Below are 13592 nucleotides of genomic sequence, written 5' to 3'. Positions count from 1 at the left end.
TTTGGTCATCATTTAGAATGGTTAGATAATAACTTAATCAAAATAAAAGACAAAGCTAAGGTCTCACTCTTAGTAAGCTATTTTGCCAAAAATGTGTCAGCCAAGCACACTGAAAAAGCTATCATATAGTTCCAAGAAAAACTATTATATTGGTTAGTCGGGTAAGCTTTGCTGAGTACCTCGTACTCAGGGTTATCCCTTGTGGCTATTTTCAGAGGCACCGCAGGAATCCACCGAGGAGGAAGCCCCGAAAAACTAGGGTATTGTTATGAATCTCACAATACCCTTAGAAGAAATCTTAAATGCTCATCTCCCACCTGAACTGTTTATGTTTAAAATCCTAGAACCTCTGCCTAACCTGCACTGTTAAGTTTATTTCAAACTATGTCTTGTAATAACTCGTACCTCATGTATGTATGTAAAAATGTAATATTTGTTGATGCTTTCCCATCGCAGAAACAATCCTGATGTATGGCTATAAGACGTGACGTGGATCATTCGAGGAGTCCTAGGGACACTCGATGGACGACCAGGCTTATACTGTTTTAAGTGCGTCTCGGATAATTGCTGCATCGGCAGCGATTAGGCGCATTTAAAGCAGTTTAAGTTGGACGGTTCCACCACAGCTGGTATCAGAGCCATAGGTTGGGATAATTAACAGATATTACCATTTAAACACTGAGACTCTATTTTAAATAAAGAAAACGTGAGTCACAGGTGGCAGTAGTGTTAACCAGTTGTTTGTTTTGCAGATGCTAACTGTTTGCTACGTGTCGCTAGTACTCGGTAGTATATTATTAGGAAGAGATTACGATGCCACCAATTTCTCTACGAGTGTGTATATGAGTCTGTGAGTATGTAGGAGTCGTTGCATCATGTTGCATAAGCATGTTTTAAAAACTTTTGGGTTTGGTGAGTGCCGTTAGACGTAACCTCGTTTCTTTTATAGGATGTTCCAAGAAGGCTACACAGACCAGGACGGATGGACCCGAGGACATTACCTGGACAAGCCAGGGTTTGTGCAGCTGTTATGGAAAATACTGCAGGAGTTAGGCTTCCATAATCCTCCGGAGTACTATTGGAGGAAGGAGGACACGTGTCATAAGCAGTGTTGTACTGTTTATGTTCATATCCCGGATGAAGACACCAACCCCAATTGGCGTCTTGATGAAGTGATGGAGTCGGGCTTCGAGTTTAATGATACAAATGAAAGGGCAGCTATGACCGCTCTCACAGACCTATGTGAGAAACACAAAGTAGAAATAGGGTCAATCTCTACTCGATTCTATCCTATAAAGCATCAAGATGATGGAATTTGGAAGAGAAGGATTAAAGCCCTGAAGAATTCGTCTCGCGTGGAGCATGATGTTTTGGTTGCTGCTGCCTCCGACTATATGACGGCCATGTACAACCTGCATCAGTCTTGCATCAGGGAATATTATAATCAGAGGAAGAGAAATGAAGATGTCAAGATGGAGGTGATGGGTGCCAAACATGATAAAGAGTTGTACAAGAAAGCAGCATTAGCAAGGGAACATGACATGGAGAAGATCATGAGAGAACAGTCTAGAAGGATAGATGAATATGAAGAGAAGCTTAGGGCAATGAAGGAATTCATGGATGCCAGTAGGAATATGGCAGACAGGGCAAGAGAAGAAGTTGAATCTAATGTTAACAGGCTCGAGGTAGAAAGGTTCCAGCAGCTGGACGAAATCTTATCTCTTCGTCTGGCTTTGGAGGAAATGCAGGCTCAGGTACCTGCTCAGAATATAGTCAATGTTCCACCGCCTCCACCACCGGAAGAACCCCAACCGCCAAACCCAGAAGAAGCAGATCAGTTGGTGGACGTTGTAGGAGTGGAGGGTGATATTGCTCCACCTGCAGCTCCCGAGATCGATTTATACGCTCACGAAAATTTAGAAGGTTTTGATGTCGACATGGGAGATGATTTGGGTGAAGCTCCAATGGAAAACCATCACTTTGCCTGGGCCGATGCCAATGCATACGGGTTAGATCCACAAGGCTATGGACCTATGCAGCAGTGGGGTGAAGCCGAGCAGGAAGGCGGGGAAGAAGAAGAAGACCTAGAAGAAATGGAGGGGAATTCTGGAGTTAGTACCTCTGCATCATATACCTCCTATACTTCAAGTGACCCTGGGCCAGAGTCGGAAAGTGAGAATTCAGTAAATCAGCCCCCACCTGTCACTCCTCCGGGACAGACATTGATGACGGTGGACCAGGATGTTCTGCAGGCTGCGATAGCCCGGCTAGGACTAAATGCTGAAGATCTAGGCATCTACCCCTATGACGGCTAAAGCAAGATCTTAACCAAGAGATGTTATGATGTAAGATAAACGTAGTGGACAGAGTAGTATGGTGGTTTTGTAAAAAGTAACTTCGAGTCATGTAATATAAATAATCATGTATATAAGTGTGGTTTGTGTGTAATTACAATAGTCATGCTGTGATGTGTGAAATACTAGCGTGCACATGGAACTGTTAGTAAACTGTAACATAGATATTAATACTCTATTTGATTTTGGTAGCATGACGGATCCGAGAGGTCCTCGAGCTTCGGGGTTAGGGGGCCACGAGGAGAACTTACCTAGAGCCCCAACGCTGGCTGATGCCATAGCCAGCCTCATGAATTCAGGAGCCGAACAGGCTCGACTGCTTCAGATGATTGTGCAAAACACCGGCAATGGTGGAAACCGACGGGACCCAGAACGTGGTGTATCCTACACCCAGTTTCTGGAAACTCGTCCTCCGATATTCCTAAGAGCTGAGCACCCACTAGAAGCTAATGAATGGCTTCAGACGATGGAGCAAAAATTTCGGGTGATCCTCTAGTGCACTACCACCCAGAAGGCGGAGTTTGCCGGACTCCAACTCCAAGGTCCCGCTGGGACCTGGTGGACCAGTTATTTGGCAAGGAAACCGATCGAAAGGGAAGTTACTTGGGAAAACTTCAAGGAAGCCTTCCGAACACAGTTTGTGCCAGAAGGTGTTATGCGAATGAAGCTGGAGCAATTCCTAGGGCTGCAGCAAGGGACCCGTAGCATTCTGGAATACACCAATGAGTTTGATCACTTGGCCCAGTATGCACGGAGTCCAGAAAAAGAGACTGTTATCTTTGCGGGCTTAATGCACGAATGCAGGAGAAGTTGTCTACCTGCACCTTTGCTGATTATAGTTCTGCGGTAAGCACAGCCATTACTGCAGAAGAAAATATGAGAATCTTAGATGAAACTTTAAAGAAAGAAGAATCCTTGAAGAGGAAGAATATTCCTTTTGGAACCTTCGGGAATGCCCCGCAGAGGATGAAGGTAGTATACCGAGGTCCTCCTCGACCCGCGTATCGGCCTTCTTTTCAGCAGAGGCCATTTTAGCCCTGGAATGTCAAAACTCCTATTAATGCTCCTCGTCCTGGAAGTGCGCCACCTCTTGGATTTCGCAGCCCTACTCCTCTGGGGAATCCACAGGTTTGTTTTAACTGTGGGAAGCCGGGACACTTTGCCCGGGACTGCCGTTTTCCCAAAGCTGGGGGAAACGCGAATTTGAGGGCTCAAACCTCTGGTCAAGGCACCGGACAGAAGTTTGTTCGTCGCAAATTTCTGAATACCAAGACGGGGCAGGCTCATTATATGAATGTGGAGGAGATTCTGAAAGGTGTGCCTATTCTGGTAGGTATGTACCTTGTCAATGATTATCCTGCCATGATTTTATTTGATTCGGGTGCGTCACATACTTTTATAAGTAGAAAGTTTGTTAAGCAACACCAACTAGAAGTGCACACCTTAAATGTCAAATATGTTATTCAAGCTACTGGAGCTACTCAAAATACAAGTCAGGTAGCTCACAATGTGATTTTGAATTTAGAAGGAAATAAGGTGGGTGCTTATCCTTTAATTCTGGAAGATCAAGGAATAGATATTATTTTGGGGGTAAATTGGATGAAGGAACATAAAGTTCAAATCAATATGGATAACCGGGTCGTTAGTATGAGAGATGACCAAGGCCATCCTTTTGAGCTCCAATTACCTGCTCATCCCTGTTTGGACCAGATGGTCAAAAAGACTAGAGCAGTGACTCTAGAATCTATTCCTGTGGTGAATGAGTTTGTAGATGTGTTTCCAGAAGATCTTCCTGGACTACCGCCTGATAGAGCGGTAGAATTTACTATTGAGTTAGAACCTGGCATTGCTCCTATCTCGAGAAGGCCATATCAGATGCCACCTAAGGAGTTAGCAGAATTAAAAGTTCAACTCCAAGAATTGCTAGATAAAGGTTTTGTCCGACCTAGCACTTCACCATGGGGCTGCCCTGCACTATTTGTTAAAAAGAAAGATGGCACATTAAGGTTGTGTGTGGATTACCGCCCTTTGAATGCAGTAACCATTAAAAACAAGTATCCGTTGCCACGGATTGACTTGTTATTTGATCAACTAGCTGAAGCCAAGGTCTTTTCAAAAATTGACCTTCGGTCAGGATATCATCAGATTAAGATAAAACCCGAAGACATACCTAAAACAGCCTTCTCAACCCGATATGGATTGTATGAGTACTTGGTTATGTCTTTTGGACTGACAAATGCCCCAGCGCATTTTATGTACCTCATGAATTCGGTGTTCATGCCAGAATTAGATAAATTTGTGGTCGTCTTTATAGATGATATCCTCGTCTTTTCTAAAAATGAAGAGGAACATGTGCAACAGCTGCGTATTGTTCTAAATAGACTCTGGGAACACAAGTTATATGCCAATTTCAGCAAATGTGAATTCTAGTTAAAGAAAGTTCCATTCCTTAGGCATATACTGTCCGAAAAAGGAATTGAAGTAGATCCCGGAAAAGTCAAGGACATATTGGATTGGAAATCACCAACCTCTATACATGAAGTAAGAAGTTTCTTGGGAATGGCCGGGTATTACCGTAGGTTCATCCCCAACTTCTCAAAAATTTCCAAACCAATCACGGAGTTGTTAAAGAAAGAAGTGAAATTTGGGTGGAACCCCGAATGTGAAGAATCGTTTGAAACCCTAAAGAAGCTACTGACTACAGCCCCAGTGCTAGCTCAACCTGATATAGAGAAGCCCTTTTACGTGTACTGTGACGCCTCAGGGACAGGGATAGGGTGTGTTCTTATGCAAGACGGTAGAGTTATTGCTTATGCTTCTCGTCAACTGAAGCGTCATGAAGAGCATTACCCTACCCATGATTTAGAGCTTGCTGCTGTAGTCCATGCATTAAAGATATGGCAGCACTATCTTTTAGGTAGTGAATGTCGTATCTTTACTGACCATAAGAGCTTAAAGTACATTTTCACTCAAATGGACTTGAACATGAGGCAGAGACGGTGGTTGGAGCTAATTAAAGATTATAAGCTAGAAATCCACTATCATCCTGGTAAGGCTAATGTGGTGGCTGATGCTTTGAGCAGAAAGGCCCAATGCCACTGTACTACTATTCAGTCTAACCTTAAGACCCTATGTGAAGAGTTGGAAGATTTAAGCTTGAAAATAGTAAAACAAGGTGCCCTCCAGAACATTATTGTGCAAGACACCTTAAAGGGAAGAATCATAACAGTCCAAAAAGAAGATCCTTGGATCAAGGTGCTTTATCAACGAAGGACAGAAGGAAAGATTCCCGAACTCACTCAAGAAGAAGATGGAGGATTATATTTCAAGAAAAGGATAGTAGTTCCTAAGAATGAAAGCCTAAGAAAATTGATCTTAGATGAAGCACATCTATCTAAGCTCGCCATCCATCCCGGAAGCAACAAAATGTACCAAGATTTAAAGCAAAGATTCTGGTAGGCCAGGATGAAACCTGAAATTGCAAGATATGTAGCCGAGTGCGATACCTGCCGGAGAGTTAAACCAATACTACAAAAGTCAGCGGGTTTTCTTCAACCTTCGGAAATCCCTGTCTAGAAGTGGGAAGATATTTCCATGGACTTCATAGTTGGATTGCCTACTACTTCAAAAGGGTATGATTCCAACTTACTAAGTCAGCCCATTTCATCCCCGTCAAGACTACATATCCAGTGTCGACATATGCCAAAATCTATATAGCCCGGATCATATCTTTGCACGGAGTACCAAAGACAATTATCTCCGATCGAGGCTACCAGTTTTTTTCTAGGTTTTGGGAACAACTGCAAAAAGATATGGGCACTACTCTAATCAGAAGCTCTGCCTATCATCCTCAAACCGGAGGACAGACAGAAAGGGTCAACCAAATCTTGGAAGACATGTTAAGAGCATGTGTCCTAAGCTATGGGACGAATGTTTGCCCCTAGCCGAGTTCTCCTATAATAATAGCTATCAAGCTAGTATTAAAATGACACCTTTCGAAGCCTTGTATGGTCGAAGATGCCGAACCCCCTTGAATTGGTCGGAAGTAGGAGAAAGGACACATTTAGGATCAGATTTGGTTATGGAAACTGAAGAAAAGGTCCGGAAAATTCGTAAACATTTGGAAATAGCCCAGTCTCGACAGAAGAGTTATTCAGATAAAAGGAGACGGTTTTTGGAATTTCATATTGGAGATTTTGTATACTTGAAGGTATCCCCGATGAAAGGAGTGCAACGTTTTGGGATAAAGGGTAAATTAGCCCTAAGGTATATTGGTCCTTACAAAATTCTGGAACGAAAGGGTCCGGTAGCATACAAGCTATCATTACCAGACCAACTTACTTCTATACATGATGTATTTCATGTATCTCAGCTTAAGAAGTGCTTAAGAGTTCCAGAAGAGATTTTAGAAGATCCAGAAATTGAGCTCGAACCAGACCTAACCTACGAAGAAAGGCCTATTAAAATTCTGGATCAAAAGACAAGAGATACCCGAACTCGGAGTATTACGTTTTACAAGGTACAATGGAAAAATCATACTCCAGATGAAGCTACCTGGGAATAGGCTGAAGACCTAGAGTCTAAATATCCTGAGCTATTTGGAACTATCAGGAGCAGATGAACAAAAGCCACCACTTCACTTTCCTTGTACAGAAAAGAGAAAGATATTTGACCTGACGCAGTTTCCTTTCCATTTTCAAACCCAAGAATTTAACCCCTGGAATCTCAGGACGAGATTCTATTAAGGGGGAGAGGCTGTAACACCTGCTATTTAGTCATCAAAGTAATTCTGAAGAAATAGAAGCAAATCATGAAGAAAAGGAGAAGAAAATTGGCTAAGAATCAAATTCGAGTCAAATTTGACCGAAATTTGAATTTTGAATTCGAAATTCAGAAAAATTTGGCAAAAATATGGAATGGAAGGATAAGGGTGTTTAGAACTTGAAGATTAAGACTAGGGACAAAATCTGGACCTAAATATTTCAAGAAAACCAAAAGAAGAAATCAAAATAGAAAAGCACTATTCACCATCCGACAATAGGAATTTCAGAAAAACAGCACCAGAGTCCATTTTGGAAATTAATTTCTGCCGAATTTTTCAAATAAAGGGATCAAGACAACTATACAATACTGAAGTATGGACCTTGGACAAGAATACCTGGGTGTTGTTGATCAAGAATCACAAAGGAAACAAATTCAAATTGAGGCCTAAAGTTGGCACTCTGCCATTTTCGGTCAAGACACTGAAGTTGTCATTTTTCTAAGTCTGAAACCAGTGGTAAGTGCCTATGTTTGGAGCCAAATTCAGGAAAATGTGGTGCAAGAAGCATAGGTGATTATGGGCAAAATGGAATCACTGAAGGTTGTAGAGTATGATTGGTCAGTAGTTGGATTAAAAAGAATTGAATTAGGCCACTGAAAGTCTTTTCAAAGTCGGGTAAGTGACTCTGCTCAAAGGACTGACGAACTGAACTTCAAGTTCAGAGTGATTCAGTTAAAAGGGGGAAAGGAATTCAAAATTCAACTATGTTAGGATGTTTATCTCAGGTCAGAGCAAAAATAAAACTTGGAGAGTTCAAGTTTATCTACAACATTGCTTAAAGGACCGTGGAGCCGTCGGATTCAAAATCGACCGTGATTTGGATCTGAATTTCGGGCATCAGAAAAATAAGAAAGGGGGGTGATAGAGCCGAGCCCGACGTGTCGCCGCCGGCGTTCTCGGTCGACCGCCAGCACAGCAACTACGCCACCTCCTCACCACGCAAGCCTAGCACTACGCCATGGTGTCGCCCATGCGCGCGGTAAGTCTTTCGTATATCTACCGCTCCCGCCACCACTTTCACCGTCTGTTCTTTTACCGCCGCCGCCCTCTCTGTCAAGCCACTGCCGCCGACCAAATTCCACTGCCACACCTCACCTCCCATCGATTCCTCTCGCCTACTCCTCCACAGGTACCCCAGCTACACCCCGGTCAACTTGTTGCCCAGCATCCTTGCCGGAGTACCCATACTCGCCATTGTTTCCATCCACCGCCGCACCTCCTGCTCACGGTGAGCACCCCTTTGCTGTCGCTGTTGTTCCTTGTGGTCAGTTTTAGGTAGACGTCTAGGGCACTAGGAAGCCGTAGAGGAAGTTGTCGGGGTAGGACGAGCCGTCGTCGTGCTTAGCCACGACCGGCCGTAGGCGCCGCCGCCCGCCGCCGTGGAGGGAGTGGCTCCGGCCACCTCCTGGGGAGTTACCGCCGCGCACGGGTGCGCTAGGGCATGGGGATGCTTCCCCGGCCTAGCCCCGTCGCCGGTGGGGCGCCGGCCGGCGAGCCGCACCGCCCCCTGTTACGCTCAGGTTTTGGCGGGAGGAGGAAGAAGGTTCTGGTACCGCGGGCCCGTGCGTCAGGGAGGAGAGGAGAGGGAGGAGGCAGGTCGGGCGATGGCTTAAGTGGACCTAGAGTCCAGCCGGCCCAAGTGCCGGTGCGGGAAGGGCCGTTCGAAGAAAAGGCCGGAGGCCCAGGTGGTCCAGCAGGCCGGCTTCGTGGAAAAGAAGGAAGAGGAGAGGTGGGCCGTTGGGCCGTCGCCGGTTGGAGAAAAGAAAAAGAAAAAGAAAATGGCCCAGTAGGCCCAGTAGAGGTTTAAGAGGCCGGTGGGTAAGATAAATAGGAGAAGGAGGTGGGTCCAAGCCGCGGGCCCAGCGTAAGAGAGAGGGGGTAGAGTTACGGCGTGTGAGAAAAGTAGGCCAGGGAGTTTTTCGGGAAAAAGTTAGATTTCCTTTGTATAATAAATAGATTAAATCCGAATCTCACCATTTAAATCACAGAAATTTCTAGGGGTGTCCAAAATTAGTGAAACCAATTTTGTTAGGATTGTTTTATTTTCCTTTATGCATTAAAATTTTTATACCCTAGGAAAAATAATAAAAAATTGGGTATTTATTTAATGCCTTTCTTTTAAGGTAATTAAATAAATGCTTAATCTTAATAAATACATAAAATATGGAATAACATTTCATAATCACAAATTATTGTTAACTCATAGGAAATTAGGTTTCAATATTAGACAATAATTATAATATCTTCTAAAAATAAAAGAAAAAGCCCTAAGTAAGGTTAGTTAAGGAAATAAAATTGTTGGGCTAATCTTTTCGGGTTTTTGTGTGTTGGCTTGCAACTTTATCATGATAAATTATATAGTCCTTGTTGGCTTGCAACTTTATCATAAAGGAAAGTTGTAGAGTCTTGTATTCAAAAAAGTTGCATTCCTAACCCCTGCATATGCTTTGTCATAGACACCGAAGCACCAGAAGGAGATTTCTCGGAATTTTCAGAAGGATCTCCGGAGTTTGAAGAGGTCTTTGAGTTGGTTCCCTGCGAGGCCAATCCTTCAGATAGTGCTAACCTTTTTATAGAACAAGGCAAGCCCCGATGAATTATACCTATTATTTTAGAGTCGATATTTCATGTGTCCAATTATCGGTTATTTGCTATATGTATGCACTAAGTCCAGGAGTTGCTTGAAACCCATTCTTGTGCATTATCCTACCTTGTTTTAAGGACATCTTTGCCACTTGTTCAAACATTTAGTAAATAACCCAAGTCTAGAAATGCTTAGTTGCTTAAATAATTGGTTACCGAACCTTAAGGTAAATATTGAGTCAGGCATGTTAGTTACGGAAAGATAACTTGGAAGATAAGAAGCAGACAAGAGCTAAGGATGTAGTTCTTTCTGCTAGATTAATTTGGTTAAGGCCCGATCCGTTGTCTTAACCTTTGATCAAGTGAAAGACATCTGATCACTTACTGGGTATGGGACCAGTAAAGCCCAGTAGGTTAGTAAACCCTCTGATCGGGAATACTTCGTACCCGCGCTTGACGTTCTGGAGATTGGCAGGGGCGTAGCCTGAAACTCACAAGGTGATCAGGCCAGACGTGGGGTCCCATGTGGGGGTGCGTCCCTAGGTTCGGGTAGTCTTATTCCCAATCATTGGATTTGCTAATCGAAAAGTCGTTACGTACGACCTGGACAGTCGTATATAGCTGGTGATCAGGGTACTCTCCTGCAGGATGTAATTTGATCCGGATCGCCGCAATTCTCGGTTATGAATGCACTTGATCACTGTTGAGTATCGTAGCATAAATTCATGAATGCTATATCTCTCCACTAATGTTTTGGTGTATGACTTAACACCTTGTTGTTTGCAATTAATCTTTGGTCATCATTTAGAATGGTTAGATAATAACTTAATCAAAATAAAAGACAAAGCTAAGGTCTCACTCTTAGTAAGCTCTTTTGCCAAAAATGTGTCAGCCAAGCACACTGAAAAAGCTATCATATAGTTCCAAGAAAAACTATTATATTGGTTAGTCGGGTAAGCCTTGCTGAGTACCTCGTACTCAGGGTTATCCCTTGTGGCTATTTTCAGAGGCACCGCAGGAATCCACCGAGGAGGAAGCCCCGAAAAACTAGGGTATTGTTATGAGTCTCACAATACCCTTAGAAGAAATCTTAAATGCTCATCTCCCACCTGAACCGTTTATGTTTAAAATCCTAGAACCTCTGCCTAACCTGCACTGTTAAGTTTATTTCAAACTATGTCTTGTAATTACTCGTACCTCTGTCATCACATGTGGACCTATGGGTCCAACCTCTACATGTGGCACACCGGTTCTATGACGAGTCACAGTCGTCACAAATAGGAGATGTTGATGGCGCACCATTTTGTGAAGATGTGAGATGTTGTTCTATGATGCTCGTTTTGCTTTTGTCATAGTTTCGTATTGTCTAAGGGCTACCACCGATGATCTAAGATGAACTTGGGATTTTCATCATAGATGTGGTCTGTTCAATGACGAAGTTTCAAAACGTCATGGAAACTAAGATTTCTACTGGTGATCTCCAAGTGGTTTGCTCCTAAGTCTCCTAGAATGAACATTCACCAAATTTGGATACATTTGGGTGGTTACATGGACCTTGCCGATCAGCTAGCCCCTTTTTGGGCATTTTGGTCTTCATTTCTTCTAGGCTAATTGTTGGTTTTGGACCTTGAATGTGTATGCTCCAAATCTCGCTATTTTCCTCAAAAACACGGTATGCTCCAAAACACAGCTATATGTGGATATGATCTGATTATTATGTATGATCAATGATAATGATGGTTATTTTTATGCTAATATTAAGGGTAAACAGAGGTGGAATTTTACCACTAAGGATTTGAGAGCATATATGTTGAAGACCATAATTGTTAATTGTAAAAATTGGAGAACCCAAGAAAAATTGAAGTATGTGTTTCCATTGGAGTATATAGTTTTGACAGTTGACAACTAACATTAGCAGACTTGGTTATTAACACTCATATCCATAGATTTTGTTTACTAACTTATTTTGCATGTTTTGAATGTTTTCTCTAACTCCACCTATGTTGTCTCAACATAGCAGGTCCCAAGTCCTGGTAAAGGAGGCCAACATTAAACCTAACCATTCTAATAGAGATTGTTGGTGGTTATGAAATGCCCAAACAGTAGAGGGTGGCTCTTGAACAAGACATGGTGGCTCTTGAACAAGACACTTGTCCAAAAGAGCTTCTAGGGGACTAAGTGGCTAGCATTTTGTATCTTGAGTGAGCCCATAACTCTTCTATTTATAGCCTAAGGGAGCGGGGCCTTTTTGGACTAAGGACCCTTATGCCTGTGGTACAGTGCCTTCGGCACTGGACCCACTGGCGTACGGTCTTAAGGGTAGCAAGGTCTAACCCTCTCCTCTGTACCTAGGGCTAACGTGGTGTCTCCCTGCCCGCGCTTCTCGTATGGAGGGTGGATACATCAGCCTCCATATCTAGGGCTGACGCAGGCGCACTCCTTTTCCCCCGAGGGTGAGTAAAGTTAAAGTTCTTACTCCCAGGGCCCCTATAGGAGTAGGGACCGGCGTTCTGTCTCTATCCTTCTTCTTCCCCGAGGCGTGGGGCTTCCAGGTAGGGTAGAGATCTTCGAAGGAGCTCCGAATTATTTAGTTGGGTCCTCCTACCCCCACACGGTTCGGACCGGCTGGCACGATATTGGCGTGTTCCGACAAGGGCTTTGGTGACAGCGAAAGCCTCCTAAGTTCTGAGTTTGAGAGACCCCCGGTAGCTCTAGGGTTCTCTCGGTTCCCATGGCTCCTCGGCCCCAAGGTCCGTGGCTGCCGCAGAGAGAGGGGGAAAAAGGGGGATGTTCTCTCCGTAGGGAAAAGGAGAACTTCCGAAACTCCGGAAGTGTCCCGGCGGAGACAATCCTTCCAGCCCGCGACCCTGGGCCAATTCCCCAACAGAGATGAAACCCAAGAGAAATCCGAGCCCTGATTTGTGGTTCTTGTTGGATTTCAACTCTAGCCTACCCCAACTTGCTTGGGACCGAAAGGCTATCTTGTTGTTGTTGAATATTTTCTCTAGGCATTTGCCTTAATTTTATTGGAGATAGAAAGATAGAAAGAAGTGTCTAAACCAATAAGAAAGTGAGGCAAAATCACATATTAAGGCACACCATGATGAAGCCCCCGATTCGATGGACAAAATTGGACAGACCTATAGATCGACAGATTTGGAGTGTAGATAGAAAAGTTTTGGCAATCGGGAGGTGCGCATTTGCTGGAAAACATGGAATTCATGTTATCAAGTTTTTCTGTTCCAGACTTGAAATACATTTGAATTCAAATCCATGATTCAAATTCAAATCCGCCTCTAGGAAAAAATCCAACTAAATCCAATAACTTCAAATTACTCATGCAACTACTATGCTCAAGTTTTTTTGGTGCATAATTTTAATTAGGAATTGACACTAGGGCAGCAGCATCGGTTATATCTGAAACCTTTTCATGCCTAATTTTATTCAATCAAAAAGTTTGAAATTTGAGAACTGTGCACATAACAATACATAAAAATATGAGATGTTACAAAGAATGCTAGTTGCCAGACCAAGCACGATCAATCCTTGCATTCACCAACGAAACAATAGGCATTTGTTTCCGAATATACATCCAAACGACATGCTTGGTGGGAATAACACAATTTAAATGCAAAATCCAAATCAGCCATATAAGAGCACAAAGATAATGCATTAGAATGCAAATCAAGAAGATAAAAAAAAGATATTGTTACCTCTGCAAGAGCTTCCTTCTCGCATAAACACATGAGGTTCGCAAGGACAAGAAGGGAGCATGCCTTTGATTTGTTTCTTTCAAAGAAGGTTGAAAAACAAAGATGGGTGAGGGGAAGGTC

The sequence above is a fragment of the Setaria viridis genome, chromosome 3 (assembly GCF_005286985.2).
Source record: "Setaria viridis chromosome 3, Setaria_viridis_v4.0, whole genome shotgun sequence".
Classification (NCBI taxonomy): Eukaryota; Viridiplantae; Streptophyta; class Magnoliopsida; order Poales; family Poaceae; genus Setaria; species Setaria viridis.
This window is presented reverse-complemented; position numbering follows the sequence as displayed.